This window comes from Diceros bicornis, chromosome 28 (genome assembly GCF_020826845.1).
Source record: "Diceros bicornis minor isolate mBicDic1 chromosome 28, mDicBic1.mat.cur, whole genome shotgun sequence".
NCBI lineage: Eukaryota > Metazoa > Chordata > Mammalia > Perissodactyla > Rhinocerotidae > Diceros > Diceros bicornis.
The window spans coordinates 5,294,940-5,310,437 of NC_080767.1; the positions used below are offsets into that span (position 1 = coordinate 5,294,940).

Consider the following 15,498-nt stretch of genomic DNA (forward strand, 5'->3'; position numbering starts at 1 on the left):
TCAGTATTAAAATTTAAAACCCTGAACTGTATTCACTTAAACATGTTCCCGTCAGCATCACCAACAATGCCCCATCATCCATTCTGGTTCTGTCTCCAGATGATTTTTAATCCCACCTGGCTTCTCCCTACCAACCTGTGCCTGGATACCTACCCTGCCTGCCCCCATTGCTTGGTTGTGCTTAGGGAATTATAATTACAATGATCCTGCCTTTAGAACATCCTCAGAGCACAAAGCCTCTTTGTATGACTGGGGATGGGGGAACCTTCCAGGCTCCACAGCAAAGGGTGGGCGGTAGCAACACAGGCAGCAATGAAGGAAGAGGAGCTGGAGCCCTATGGTGGCCCTCGGTCTGGCTCAATACTGTTCGAGCGGTATACTTGTGGGTGCCCAGTCCAAAGAACGGGACAGGGCCTGTCCTAACAGATGGGCAGATCACCACCAAGCCCAGAAGGCCAGGAAGCAGAAGGAAGCATGAAGAAAGGGAAAGAAGAAAGCAACGGCTGAAGCACACTCCTCTGTGCTGTCGTCAGTGCCTCAGGTAATGAAGTCTCCGACAGTGAAGGCCATCACCCCAATGAATCGGTGCTGAGTACTGGGAATACTGGCCCCCAGAGGTGCTCAAATACATATTGATGCAGCAACAAAAATCTACACGGGAAGACAAACCTATCAAATATTCTAAAATATAAAACAGCCTAAAAGCCAAAGGAAAAATAATTTTTGTTCGTTATGAGAGTCCCAACTCCTATTTGCAAAAGCGATTATGAAATAAGTACTTGTTTTACTTTTAGCCTACCCTACCACCTCAGTCTAGTCTCCAAAACGGCTACTCTCTAGCTCTGTGACAATAAAACAGGTTTCAACTCAAGATCAGTGAGCACCATCTGCAGACACTGAAATCAGAGGTGCTGAGGCAGAACGGATACAGACAGGTAACTTTCAACTCGGGACATCCCCAAAGCTACAAAACGTCCCACCACTTGAATGTTTGCCACTCTCTCTTCCAGGGGTGGAGTTTTTCCTCTTACCACTTCCTCCCTCCGTTTTTTCCTTCAGCAGGGTCAAATGATTATATACATCAAAGGCACAATCTCTCCCTTATTTCTACACATATTTTACCACAAAAGCAGAGAAGGCAGGAACAGCTTTCCACATCATGAGTGGAGGGAACTACTGACCACCCCTAGTATAATCCCGTCATTCTCCTCCTCCACCTGCCCAAACTCACTCCAGGTAAGTGTTCTGAGCAATCCCTAGAACAGCACCACAGGAAAGAAACCAAACTGCTTTGGGTAAGGCCTACAGGTGAGGACTGTTTATTCTCCTTGTGTGGGCATAAGACTACTCGTGTTAAACATTTTTAGTTTTATCTACACACATTTCCTTCAAAAAAATTCCTTCAAGACAGCAGCAAAAGCACAATGGAACTCTCTATCCATCATCCTCGATCATGTTTAAAAATAATAAAAAAGACAACAGAAACCACTTCAAATGTCCCTCTCCCTTGCGCCCACAAAGCAGCACTCTGCCCTGACAAGTGTTCTGAAAACCACACTGCCATTCTGTGCGAGAGCAGAAGGAAGTCCAGTCTTGTCATCGGTTCAGCTCCCTCCACCGCTCTCTCTCCAGAAAAAAATGAAACAGCAGGAAGCGTCAACAACCACTTAATGGAAAATACAAATGGGTAAATATTTTCAAAATTGGCTAAAAAACCTCAGGTCTTAAGAAATTCAAGAATGCTAGTATGGGGGAAATAGGAAGAGAAAAATAACATCCTATTTCCCCCCGAAAGTGAGCACTGCAAGAATGCAAAGGCAAATGTGGCATATACCCACTTTCTCTCCTCTGCTTACCAGATGCGTTTGTCTTTTTAGCGATTTCTCTCTCATTCTGTCTTTCCATACATAGTGGTATTTTCTAAATAGCTTATTCTGCACATATTTCTCCAGTGAAACCAGCAAACAGTTAGCCATTGAAGATTAAGTAGCTAGGAACTGAAGTGTTTTTTTTCCTTTTTGCAGTTACTGATTATAGCTTTTAGTTGTTCACCCGCCTACTGTTAACCGTGCTGTTTAGGCAATATGCTATCTGGCTCCCACTAGGTTACTATAGATAATATCTCCCTGGAGCCTGGGTCACCATGGTAATGGGTGTTTGAGCTGTTTTTCAAGAATTAGAATCCCTTGTCCACTTCAGGCCAGTTGAGACCACCAACCCATCAACTGGCCCGCACAGATGTCTGGTAAGTGATCTTTTGGCATTAGGAGGATAATAAAAACTCCACCCTCAGATCATGCTAATGCCACCATTTTGTGAACATGTGTACTATGAAGAGCCAAGAAATCTGACTACACTTGCACAGATTATCAATTACCTCACCTTTTCTCACCTCCAATCATCTATCTCCACATTTCAGACCACCTTGCCCCCCTACCCCCTAAATATCACTGAGTCCCTATTTTCGGAGAGGCGGATTTGAGACTCATTCTCCCATATCCTCATTTGGCTGCCTTGTAATCAAACCCTCTCTCTGCTGCAATCTGGTCGTCTTGGTGTTTGGCTTTCCGGGCGACAAGCAACAACGAACCTGGTTCAGTAACAACTTGGCGAGCCAGCCAGGAGGTAAGTCCAGATGGACCTTTTTGCCTGAAGTTTGTCAGCTCCTTACCAGTGTGAAGAACCTGTGGACGAGTCCAGCAGCTGCCAGGAGCATTTCTCCTGGGACTGTTCTGGGATGTTTTCCTGGCTTGGTGCTGCCGATGGTTTCCGGGTTTGGAAGACGTCTTTGTCATGAGTAAACTTTGGTACCAGTGACCAGATTCTTATTTCTTCTTTCTTTTGGTCTGACTTCCGAAAAGGAAGCCTTGATTTGGCAGGGTACACCCTCGACGACTACTGAAAAAGGAAGCCTTGGTCTAGCCTACTTTTCAGAGTCTTGGTTTTGGGGACGCTCGATATTAAGAATTAGGGGATGCGCTCACAGAAGTTCTCTTGGCTTGGTTTGGCAGGGGACACCCTCCATGACTTCCAAAAAGGGAGCCTTGGTTTGGCCTTCATTGTGAGGGTCTTGGTGTCAGGGACACTCGAAATTCTGGAGATCTGGTTCTAGCTGCAGCATAAATATGGCTTTGACCGGCCATGTCTAAATTCTGAAACAATGGGAAATGCTAATTGGATCCCCACTTGTAGCCCCTTAGGCTTCATTTTCCCCGAACTGGGCAACTTTTAGCTAAGAGCCCATGAAACAGGAAAAGGTGACATTCTTTTATAACACCACATGGCCACCATCAGAGCTCTTGCAATGACCAGTCTTAAGAATTTAACCAAATTTGGAGTCTCAGCTTCCTCTTATGGTCTTACAGATGATAATGAAAGCTCCAAACCCCACTTACCACCCCTGGTAGCTCTCCTCTAGCTGGTTTTGGAGAGTCCGAGCTCCACCCCTGGGAGCTCCCCTCTGCCTGGTTTCGGAGAGTCCACGTTCCACCCCTCGGAGCTCTCCTCTGGCTGGTTTTGGAGAGTCTGAGCTCTACCTCTGGGAGCTCTCCTCCGGTTGTTGGGCACCTGGAGTAATTCCAGGTTGGCCCTCGGGTCAGTCATTTGACTGACAATCTGGAACCCTGTTTTGTCTTCTGTCAAGACCTGTTGAGGGGCCAGCCCCGTGGCATAGCGGTTAAGTGCTGGCGCTCCACTGCTGGCAGCCCAGGTTCAGATCCCGGGCGCACAGTGATGCAGTGCTTGTCAGGCCATGCTGTGGCGGCGTCCCATACAAAGTGGAGGAAGATGGGCACAGATGTTAGCTCAGGGCCAGTCTTCCGCAGCAAAAAGAGGAGGATCGGCATGGATATTAGCTCAGGGCTGATCTTCCTCACAAAAAAAAACAAAGAAGAAAGAAGACCTGTTGAGTATTTTAGGTGCCTACTAATCACATAGGGGACAGGAGATCTGTAATTTATTCTGTAAACTGTCTTGCTGGCGTTGTCTGCCCCAGCATGGGAATTGTTATTTGTGTGACCAAACACAAAAGCAATGAGGGCAAGGCCTGATCATCTCTTTCCCTTGTCTGTCTCATTCATCACCTCCTCTGTTGTCACCAAGTCGAGGTTAAGGTCAGGCTGGACCTGAGCAGAACCTGAACCTTCTGTAAAATCGAAAATTTGAAAAACTTTCTGCCAGAGACTTAACTCTCAACCCTGGTGTTGAGAGCCCCAGCCCCCAGCCCACTTCACGCCATAGCCTCTTGCCTCCCTGGCTCGCCTTGTGCTGGCTCAAGGACTAAGTGCCCAGGCGGAATGGGACTTGACTAAATCTTATAACTATAATGACACTGGCAGTCAGGTTCTGCACCCTTCTCTGGCCCGCTGATAGTTGGAAACCAGCTTTACCGCCATGGGGAATGCCCCAAGCATCCCTGCAGAATCACCCTTGGGGTGCATTTTTTTTTATTGAGGTTTTAAAAGTTTATAACATTGTGAAGTTTTAGTTGTACATTATTGTTCATCAGCCACCATATAAATACCTCCCTTCACTCCTTGTGCCCACCCACCAACTCCCTTGCCCCTGGTAACCACCAAACAGTTCTCTCCATCTGTGTGTTAGTTCACATTCCAGATATGAGTGTGTGTTTGTCTTTCTCTCTCTGGCTTATTTTGCTTTACATAATACCCTCAAGGTCCATCCATGTTGTTGCAAATGGGACAATTTTGTCTTTTTTTATGGCTGAGAAGTGTTCCATTGTATATATATACCACATCTACTTTATCCAATCATCAGTCAAGGGACACTTGGGTTGCTTCCACTTCTTGGTTATAGTGAATAATGCTGCAATGAACATAGGGGTGCATAAGCCTCTGTGGATTGTGGATTTCAGGTTCGTAATAGGGTATTTCTATTTTTAATTTTTTGAGGAATCTCCATACTGTTTTCCATAGGGGCTGCACCAGTTTGCATTCCCACTAGCAGTGAATGAGGGTTCCCGTTTCTCCACAACCTCTCCCACATTTGCTGTTTTTTGTTTTGGTGACTATAGCCAATCTAACGGGTATAAGGTGGTATCTTAGTGTAGTTTTAATTTGCATTTCCCTGATGATTAGTAATGTTGAACACCTTCTCGTATGCCTATTGGCCCTCTGTCTATCTTCCTTGAGAAAGTATCTGTTCATTTCCTCTGCACATTTTTTGATTGGGTTGTTTTCTTGTTGTTCAGTTGTGTGAGTTCTTTATATATCATGAAGATTAACCCCTTGTCGGATATATGATTTGCAAATATTTTCTCCAAGCTGGTGGGATGCCTATTCATTTTGATCCTGGTTTCATTTGCCTTGTAGAAACTCTTTAATCTGATGAAGTCCTACTTGTTTATTTTTTCTTTTGTTTCCCTTGTCCGAGTAGACATGGAATCCGAAAATATCCCTTTATGACTGATGTCAGTATACTGCCTATATTTTCTTCCAGGAGTTTTATAGTTTCAGGTCTCACTTTCAGGTCTTTGATCCATTTTGAGTTAATTTTTGTGTATGGTGAAAGAAGACGGTCTACTTTCATTCTTTTGCATGTGGCTATCCAGTTTGACCAGCACCATTTACTGAAGAGACTTTCCTTTCTCCATTGTATGTTCTTAGCTCCTTTGTTGAAAATTAGCTATCCGCAGATGTGTGGTTTTGTTTCTGGGCTTTCAACTCTGTTCCATTGACCTGTGTGTCTGTTTTTGTACCAGTATCATGCTGTTTTTTGTGGTTTTTCTGGTGAGGAAGATCAGCCCTGAGCTAACAGCCATGCCAATCCGCCTCTTTTTGCTGAGGAAGACTGGCCCTGGGCTAACATCTGTGCCTATCTTCCTCCACTTTATATGGGATGCAGCCACAGCATGGCCTGACAAGCGGTGCCTCAGTGCGCACCCAGGATCGGAACCCGGGCCACCAGCAGCAGAGCGCTCGCAGTTAACCGGTAGGCCACCAGGCTGGCCCCAATGCTGTTTTGATTACTATTGCTTTGTAGTCTTTTTTGAATTCAGGGATTGTGATGCGTCCAGTTTTGTCCTTTTTCCTCAGGATTGCTTTAGCTATTCGGGGTCTTTTGTTGCCCCATATGAATTTTAGGATTATTTGTTCTATTTCCGTGAAGAATGTCCTTGGGATTCTGATTGGGATTACACTTAATCTGTAGATTGCTTTAAGTAATATAGACATTTTAACTATGTTTCTTTTTCTAATCCATGTGCATGGGATATTTTTCCATTTCTTTATGTCATCACCGATTTCTTTCAATAATGTCTTATAGTTTTCATTGTATAGGTCTTTCACATTCTTGGTTCAGTTTACCCCTAGATACTTTATTCTTTTTGTTGAGACTGCAAATGGGATTATCTTTTTGAGTTCTCTTCCTGTTCGTTCATTATTAGCATATAGAAACGCAACTGATTTTTGTAAGTTTATTTTGTACCCTGCAACTCTGCTGTAGTTGTTGATTATTTCTAATAGTTTTCCAATGGATTTTTTAGGGTTTTCTATATGTAAAATCATGTCATCTGCAAACAGTGAGAGTTTCACTTCTTTCTTGCATATTTGGATTCCTTTTATTCCTTTCCCTTGCCTAACTGCTCTGACCAAAACCTCTAGTACTATGTTGAATAGGAGTGGCAAGAGTGGGCATCATTGTCTTGTTCCTGTTCTCAGAGGAATGGCTTTCAGTTTTTCCCCACTGAGTATGATGTTGGCTGTGGGTTTGCCATACGTGGCCTTTATTATGTTGAGATACTTTCCTTCTATACCGATTTTGTTGAGAGTTTATCATAAATGGATGTTGGATCATGTCAAATGACTTCTCTGCATCTATTGAGATGATCATGTGGTTTTTATTCATTTTGTTAACGTGGTGTATCACATTGATTGATTTGCAGACGTTGAACCATCCCTGTGTCTCTGGTATAAATCCCACTTGGTTGTGGTTTATGATCTTTTTAATATATTGCTGTATTCAGTTTGCCAATATTTTGTTGAGGATTTTTGCATCTATGTTCATCAGCAATACCGGCCGGTAATTTTCCTTCTTTGTGTTGTCCTTGTCTGGCTTTGGTATCAGGGTCATGTTGGCCTCGTAGAATATGTTGGGAAGTGTTCCATCTTCCTCTATTTTTTGCAATAGTTTGAGAAGGATAGGTATTAAATCTTTGAATGTTTCATAAAATTCTCCAGAGAAGCTGTCTGATTCTGGACTTTTATTTTTTGGGAGGTTTTTGATTACTATTTCAATCTCTTTACTTATGATTGTTCTATTCAGATTCTCTATTTCTTCTTCGTTCAATTTTGGGAGGTTGTATGAGTCTAAGAATTCATCCATTTCTTCTAGATTGTCGAATTTGTTGGCATATAGTTTTTCACAGTATTCTCTGATAATCCTTTCTACTTCTGTGATATCCATTGTAATCTCTCCTCTTTCATTTCTAATTTTATTTATTTGAGCCTTCTCTCTTTTTTTCTTTGTGAGTCTGGCTAAGTGTTTGTCAATTTTGTTTATCTTCTCAAAGAACCAGCTCTTTGTTTCACTGATCCTTTCTACTGATTTTTTTGTTTCAATTTCATTTGTTTCTGCTCTGATTTTTATTATTTCCCTCCTTCTGCTGACTTTGGGCTTTGTTTATTCTTTTTCTACTTCTGTTAGGTATAGTTGAAGGTGGCTTATTTGGGATTTTTCTTATTTGTTAAGGCAGGCCTTGCTATGAGTTTCCCTCTCAGGACCACCTTTGCTGCATCCCATATGAGTTGGTATGGAGTATTTTCATTTTCATTTGTTTCCAGATGTTTTTTGATTTCTCCTTTAATTTCATCAATGACCCTTGGTTGTTCAGTAGCATGTTGTTTAGTCTCCACATCTTTGTAACTTTCCCAGTTATTTTCTTGTAGTTGATTTCTAATTTCATAGCATTATGGCCAGAAAAGATGTTTATGATTTCAATGTTCTTAAATTTGTAGAAGTTTGCTATGTTTCCCAACATATGGTCTATCCTTGAGAATGTTGCATGTGTGCTTGAGAAGAATGTGTAATCTGTTGTTTTGGGATTGAGTGCTCTGTATATATCTATTAAGTCCATCTCCTCTAGTTTTTTGTTTAAGTTCACTATTTCCTTGTTGACCTTTTGTCTAGATGATCTATCCATTGATGTAAGTGGGGTGTTATGATCCCCTACTATTACTGTGTTGTCGTTAATATGTCCATTTAGGTTTATTAATAGTTGCTTAGATACTTTGGTGCTCCTGTGTTGGGTGCATATATATTTATAAGTGATATGTCTTCTTGGTGGAGCGTCCTTTTTATCATTATATATTGCCCCTCTTTGTCTTTCATTATCTGTTTCATTTTGAAGTCTACTTTGTCTGATATAAGTATGGCAACACCTGCTTTCTTTTGTTTGCCATTAGCTTGGAGTGTTGTCTTCCATCCTTTCACTCTGAGCCTGTGTTTGTCTTTAGAGCAAAGAGGTGTTTTCTAGAGGCAGCATATTACTGGGTCTCGCTTTTTAATCCATCCTGCCACTCTGTGTCTTTTGATTGGAGAATTCAATCCATTTAGAGTGACTACTGATATCTGAGGGCTTAATGTTGGTATTTTTTCACTCATTTTTTGGTTCTTTTGCATTTCCTTTGTTTCTTGTCCCGTGTGTTTCAGACCAATTCAGTTTGGTAGTTCTGTATGATGACTCTTTTAGTTTCCTCTTTATTTACTGTATGTGATTCTGTGCTGATTATTTGTTTACTGGTTACCTTGAAGTTTGTATAAAAAATCTCATGGATGAGACAGTCCATTATCTGATGACCTCTTATTTCCTCAGACTCAAAGTCAATTTGATCCCTTTCCTCTTCCCCTTCTAAGTTATTATTGTCACAACTTATTCCATCTTGTGTTGTGAGTTTGTGTTTAAAGTAATGAGGTTATATTTATTTTTGGTGTTTTCCTTCCCTTAATCTTTGATTTTTATATTTAATTGTCTGCTAACTTATTCTGATAGAGAGAGGCCATTTTTCTGATTTTATCTACCTATTTTTCTCCTTGTTCAAAGCTTTGTATCCCCTTTCTCTTTTTTTTTCTTTTTTCAGGCTTGAGGGCCTTCTTGAGCATTTCTTGTAGTGGGGGTCTCATGGCAATGAACTCCCTTAGCTTTTGTCTATCTGGGAAAGTTGTTATTTCTCCATCATACCTGAAGGATATTTTCACTGGATAGAGTATTCTTGGCTGAAAGTTTTTGTCTTTCAGAATTTTGAATATATCATTCCAGTCTCTCCTAGCCTGTAAAGTTTCTGTTGATAAATCTGCTGAGAAACTGACAGGAATGGCTTTGTACTTTTTTTTCTGGTCTAGCTGCCCTTAACATTGTTTGTCGTTGGCTTTTTCCAGCTTTACCACTATATGCCTTGGAGAGGGGCTTTTCATGTTGATATATTTCAGCGATCTATTGGCTTCATTTATTGGTATTTCCAGCTCCTTCCCGATTTGGGAAGTTCTCAGCTATTATTTCTTTAAACAGGCTCTTTGCTCCTTTTTCCCTCTCTTCTCCCTCAGAAATACCTATAATACTTTTGTTGCATTTCCTAATTGAGTCAGATATTCCTCGGAGAATTTCTTCATTTCTTTTTAGTCTTAGTTCTCTCTCCTCCTCTATCTGGAGCATTTCTGCATTCCTATCCTCAATAATGTTAATTCTTTCCTCCATATTGTTAGCTCTGTTCTTTAAAGATTCCAGATTTTCCTTTATCTCCTCCATTGTGTTTTTCATCTCCAACATTACTGATTGGTTTTTCTTTATGGTTTCAATCTCTTTTGTAAAGAAATTGCTTATTTCACTGCATCATCTATCTGTGTTTTCTCGTAATTTGTTGAGCTTTTTTACAATAGCTATTTTGAATTCTCTGTCATTTAGGTTATAAATTCCTGTGCCTTTAAGGTTGATTTCTAGGTGCTCGTCATTTCCCTTCTGGTCTGGAGATTTAATATATTTTTGCATGGTGCCTGCTGATGTTGGCTTGTTGTTCCTCATCCTAAAAATATCTGGTTGCAGTTTCCACCTGCCGCTGGGTGGGGGTCAAGGGCTGTGTATTCTGAGCCCACTGCAATCCACCGACGCTCTGGCCAACCAGCTGTGCTGAAGCGCTGGGCATGCGGGGGTAGGGGCTCTCTCTTTCTTTTGCCTGCCCAATCCCAGGGGCTTCTCATTCTTCCCTTGCTATCTGCTTTCCTGGGGTGCTCAGAGGTTGACAGCACCCCGAAACAGTTCCATCTCCTCCATATGGGAACTTCCCACAGGCTGTGAGAGAACTTGGAAAGTGATAGTTTTCCCACAGAGGGCCGCCCCCCCTCACCTCTCTCCAGGAGCCATGCGGACCCAGAGTCGCTGATCGAATGGGGAGGGGGAGGATTTCTCCTTATCTCTCCCCACTTCCTCTGGGGGGTTCCAGCACTCGGGTGCATTTTAACTAATTAGAAACACTTTCAATTGGATGGATTATGCCCCAGAAACTCTATCTTGGAGAAAAGTTGAGTAGTTTCTCTGTGCCTTTGTGATGTAGTTGGACAGGCAGATCAACTAATAGTGCCATTTGAGTTACAACACAATTTCTGAGAAATCAAGAGCAACTTTCCTTAAAAAATCCTTGCAAGACTGGAAATGCAGTTCTAGAGGCAGTTCAAGTTCCACCCATTTCCCTTATCTCAAAGAGCTTGCCAATCCTCCAGAGAATATCTAGCTCATCATTAATTCCTAGGACTGAAAAAAAGAAAAAGAAAAAGGAAAGAAAAACATCCATAAGAGCACTCTCACCAAAAATCTAGCATTTTAAGTGTCTTCTCCACAAATATTAGTGAAAAAGCTTAAAATGAAATTTGGATTCATAACTAGTGTATCACTGTACCTGATTCATGGCAATAATTTTAAAACAATAGGTGTGGAGATTCTTTATGTGTGTCTATATGTATGTTACATATGTGTGATATTTTACCTCCAGATGGAATAATTTCTAAAGAGCTCTATTTAATTGGCTAAAAGTAAGCACTTATATAAATTATTTCTAAATGTAATAGAAACTAATCCAAATGTCATTCAAGTTAACATGATAAAATTAACCTTTGGTAACTGAAAACTTATTTAAGTTTGTTGTTTTGATTAAAATGGACATGTCCTCAGAGTTATCAGCATTGGATATGATGCAGACATGCAGCCCTTATTCTACATTTATTGGTCAAATAAGCTGATGTTACCTCTATTAGAAAACTAGTTAGCAAAAATACTAACTTAAAATGATGGCTAATTTTGCCAAATGTCTCATGAAGTTTTGTAGGCAACCTAAATAATTACTGGGAACAAACAAATTAAATAAATGTGAAAAAGATAAAAGTGTTGGGTGAACTTTTTAAAATAATTATGTGTCATGGCATGTATACTTAAGATAACTTCCATAAACCTCTGTAGTAACGTGAAACTTTGAAGTTTTGCTAGGTAAAATTTAATGACAAAAAAACTCATTGACTATCTGGGTCATTTTTCCAACAAGATAAGATACTGAAACATTATCGCTAGACATGTCTCAGTTTATCTACTTTTGGCTTCTTATTACAAAGAAACTAAATGATATTTCATTCTATTAGTAACTATGTCTTGTATTTTATTAAAAATTTTACTATGAAGTAACATGTTTCTAGAAATTACAAAAAGTGTCTATAAACTTGCCAAGCCCCAGAATGCTAATGTAAAAGACAGTTCATAATTGCTTACTTTTCAGTTTTCACTAAGGTCTGTAAGGGTTAAAAATTCTAATTAATATATGTAATGAAAGCCACTAAAAATTAATAAAGAAAACATCTTTGTACTCAAGGAAAGTAAAATGTGTGTTTTCAGTAAAGAAGGCATAAATAATAGAAATATTTTTGTTTGTGTTGTTAAGAAAGATAAATTTGTCCTAAAGTACTAGAAGGGAATAAAGAAGGTATGAGACAAATTCTGAATGTAAAAAGAAAGTTAAGGAAGGTCTGTGGAAAAGAAACACTAAAAAAGAGTTTTATGCATGGTCAAGTTGGTTAAGATTGAAGTAAATATAATTAAGCAGATGAGTTTTAATGTCAAAAGTAAGCTGGTGCAAAAATTAAAATTTTGTTCTCTCTCTCAAAAGGATAATTTTCCCGGACTTTTAGTCTGCTCTTGATAAAAGAGGTCATAAAAGGTTTTCCTTTACCTTTGAGTAAGTCTACCTAAAAAAACGGAAAATCTGTTTTGTTAAAATAATTTCCTATGTTCCAAATAATTGAGGTCTATTAAGATAGGTTTTTTTTGACTGTTTTAACTTTCTGTTTGCCCCTGGTTGTTTCTGTTGTCACTTTGATTGAATGGATAACTGAGCATTGTTTCACATTGAGCCTTCTTTTCTATTTGACCAGGTGTGCTAAACTCTTTTGATATTTTTGACAAGTTTCCCCCAAAATTCAAATCCTAAATGAAGTCATTCTTTTGACCTGAAGGAAAAATTTCTCTTTGAGAATTTTCAGGGGACCCCTGAGACTACTCAAAGAAATTCATTCTTTCTCTTTCTATAAAGAAAAAGACACTAAACTAACTTGGCTTATTTGTTATGTTAAATTACATGGGAAGCATTGTCAAGTAAGTGATGATAAACCTTCCTAGGTGGTATTATGTGGGTAACTACTATTGATATAAATGTTTTAAAAATTATATAACATTCCTAAAATTCTGATCTGTCCTGGTTGTCAGCCATAATTCTAGTTACCATCTTCAAGTGTTGGATGTCATAGACATAGCCAAGTTTCTCTGTCAATTGCCCTTTTGAGTCTTTTGTCATTTGCAGAGAGTTGCTGTTTTACTCTGATGCTTTTGCAAATATGTTTCATCTTCAGAGAAATTCATGGAAATGACTCTGACACTTACTCTAGAATTCAGGCTTCTGATAAACTTTCCGATTATAAAACTGAAAACTGAACTGCATAAGAAATTACCAAACTCTAACAAACTGATGACCTCATAAAACTGCTAACAGGAGATTAAGATCAAGAATCGATTACACAGGACTCAATGAACTGATGAGGATGATTATAATTTATATCACTTTTCATTTGAGATACTGCTGATTTTTTTTTTGATGTTTTGGTTTTTGTCAAATTTAAGGAAAACTTTTTCTCTTTTCTCTCAAGCTATGACTTATATCAATTTGGTAAATTATACCTTTGTAAGCAGAATTGAAACATTTTTTTCTACCTACCTGATCTCTCCAGAATTTGGAAACTGTGAGTATTCTTTTCATGACAATACAGTTATTTGCATAAGTTCAATAAGAATCTGTTCTCCTTATAGGGGGACACAACTGGAAACACTGGTTATATTACCAAGGCTTTGGCTGGAGCATCACATTTGAGAGAAACCTACAGGCTCAGATATGACAAGACAGCTTTTGAGAAACAGAGGTTGACTTTCTGGAATAAAGCCACATGGAAATATTGCCCTGGTATCTTGTTTACAGGGTTCCCAGCAACCATACTGGGTAAGTAAAGATGGTCACTTATCTGGCAGGTGCAAGGAACATCAATATTTTGGGGAACCTCAAGAGAAGACAGGAGTTCACCCAAATCTAAGGTATTGCAGGCAAAGCCTGATGACAAATCCTTGGCTTGGCCTTCCTGGCCTCGAGAAGCCTTTAAAGTTCAATCTGAGATTCCTTACAAAAAGCTCCAGCAAAGCACATTTAAAAGAGCCTATATGATCAATGGCTATTCTTGCTGTACTTATGTAAATAATTGGGCCAAATTTATTGAAACTAAACTTATTTTGCAAAGCAGTTAGTCTTAATTTGGCTATCTTTTATAAAAACATGAGGGTGACTTTAGAGAGAAAAATTATGTTTCAATAGAAACTACAGTACACATTCATGGATATTAGATTCTAGTTCTGATAATTGTCTTTGAGGTTTTTGTTTCGTATCTGTTAAATGGACTGGATCCTGAACTCTTCTAGCCTCCTGAAATATCTGGCTACAAATCTCCAAACTAATATTTTCAACTTTTTTCCATTATTTTCATTTGGACTCATTGAAAACTGAACCTGTCCTTTTTCTGAAGCTTTGCAGACTGTTTCTGAAGTTGGACAACCTGACATAAACTTGAGAGATTCATCTCTGTTGCGGTGTAAGCCACTCAGAAAGACACCTGAACACCCAATGACATCATCAGAGACATTTCAAACTGCAAAAGATGCTTTAACCCTGACATCTAGAAATCCTCTTGACTGGCTGCCCCCTGGGCTCAGGAACTGGTTTATAATTTGCTCCAACCATTAACCTTGTTTTTCTTTTTGTTTCTCTAGAAATGCTTCTTATTGAATACCTAGTTACTTGCTTACACAACATAGGCCTAACTTTGGGAGCCCACCTACATCACTGCCTTACTAAGAGACTGGTTCAATGAGATAGAATGACCTACACTCCTTATCAGCAGATATCCCCAGAGGTACCAGGTCCAGACTGGTTTTCAGAACTGTTTTCTTGGATTCTCCAAGAGATGAGATCTATTTTTCAGAGGCTGTTAAGATTTGGGTTGTCTATATTTCTTATCCTTCTGGTCAGATACTTGATTGTAAAATGTGCCTTTAGATGTTGTTTCAAAACTGTTGAGCAAGGTACAAAAATTCTAGTAATGCAAAATGTCAACCCAAAGACAGGAACGAGAGAATATTTCCAGATGAGTATTAAACAGCTTGATTGTTCTAACCTGGATCTACACTTCAATTCAGCAGGAAGTAGCTAGATCCGTCATCACCCAGAATCCCTCAAGAATGAGGAAACACCAAAGAATGGGGGGGGGGGGATTGAAACTGGCAAACAGTTAGCCATGGATGATTAAGTAGCTAGGAACTGAAGTGTTTTTTTTTTCCTTTTTGCAATGACTGACTACAGCCTTTAGTTTTCACCTGCCCATTGTTAACTGTGCTGTATAGGCAATATGCTATCTGACTCCCACTAGGTTCCTATAGATAACATCTCCCTGGAGCCTGGGACACCATGGTAATGGGCGTTTGAGCTGTTTTTCGAGAATTAGAAACCCTTGTGCACTTCAGGCCGGTTGAAACCACCAACCCATCAACTGGCCCCATGCAGATGTCTGATAAGTGACCTTTTCACATCGGGAGGCTAAAAACTACACCCTCAGATCATGCCAACGCAGCCATTTTGTAAACATGTGTACTATGAAGAGCCAAGAAGCCTGACTACACTTGCCCAGACCAGCAATTACCTCGCCTTTTCTTACCTCCAATCATCTATCTCCACATTTCAGACCACCTTGCCGCCTACTCCATAAAACTCCCTGAATCCCTATTTTCAGAGAGGCGGATTTGAGACTTATTCTCCCATTTTCTCACTTGGTTGCCTTATGATTAAAGGTTTTCTCTGCTGCAATCTCATTTACTCGGTGTTTGGCTTTCAGGACAATGGGCAAAAACGAACCACT

The 15,498-nt window shown here is 39.8% G+C and overlaps 1 pseudogene; it reads left to right on the forward strand.

Moving 5' to 3' along the window:
• The first annotated feature begins 255 nt into the window (after positions 1 to 255).
• Positions 256 to 15,498, forward strand: part of LOC131393771 (calicin-like) — a 52,861-nt pseudogene continuing 37,618 nt past the window's right edge.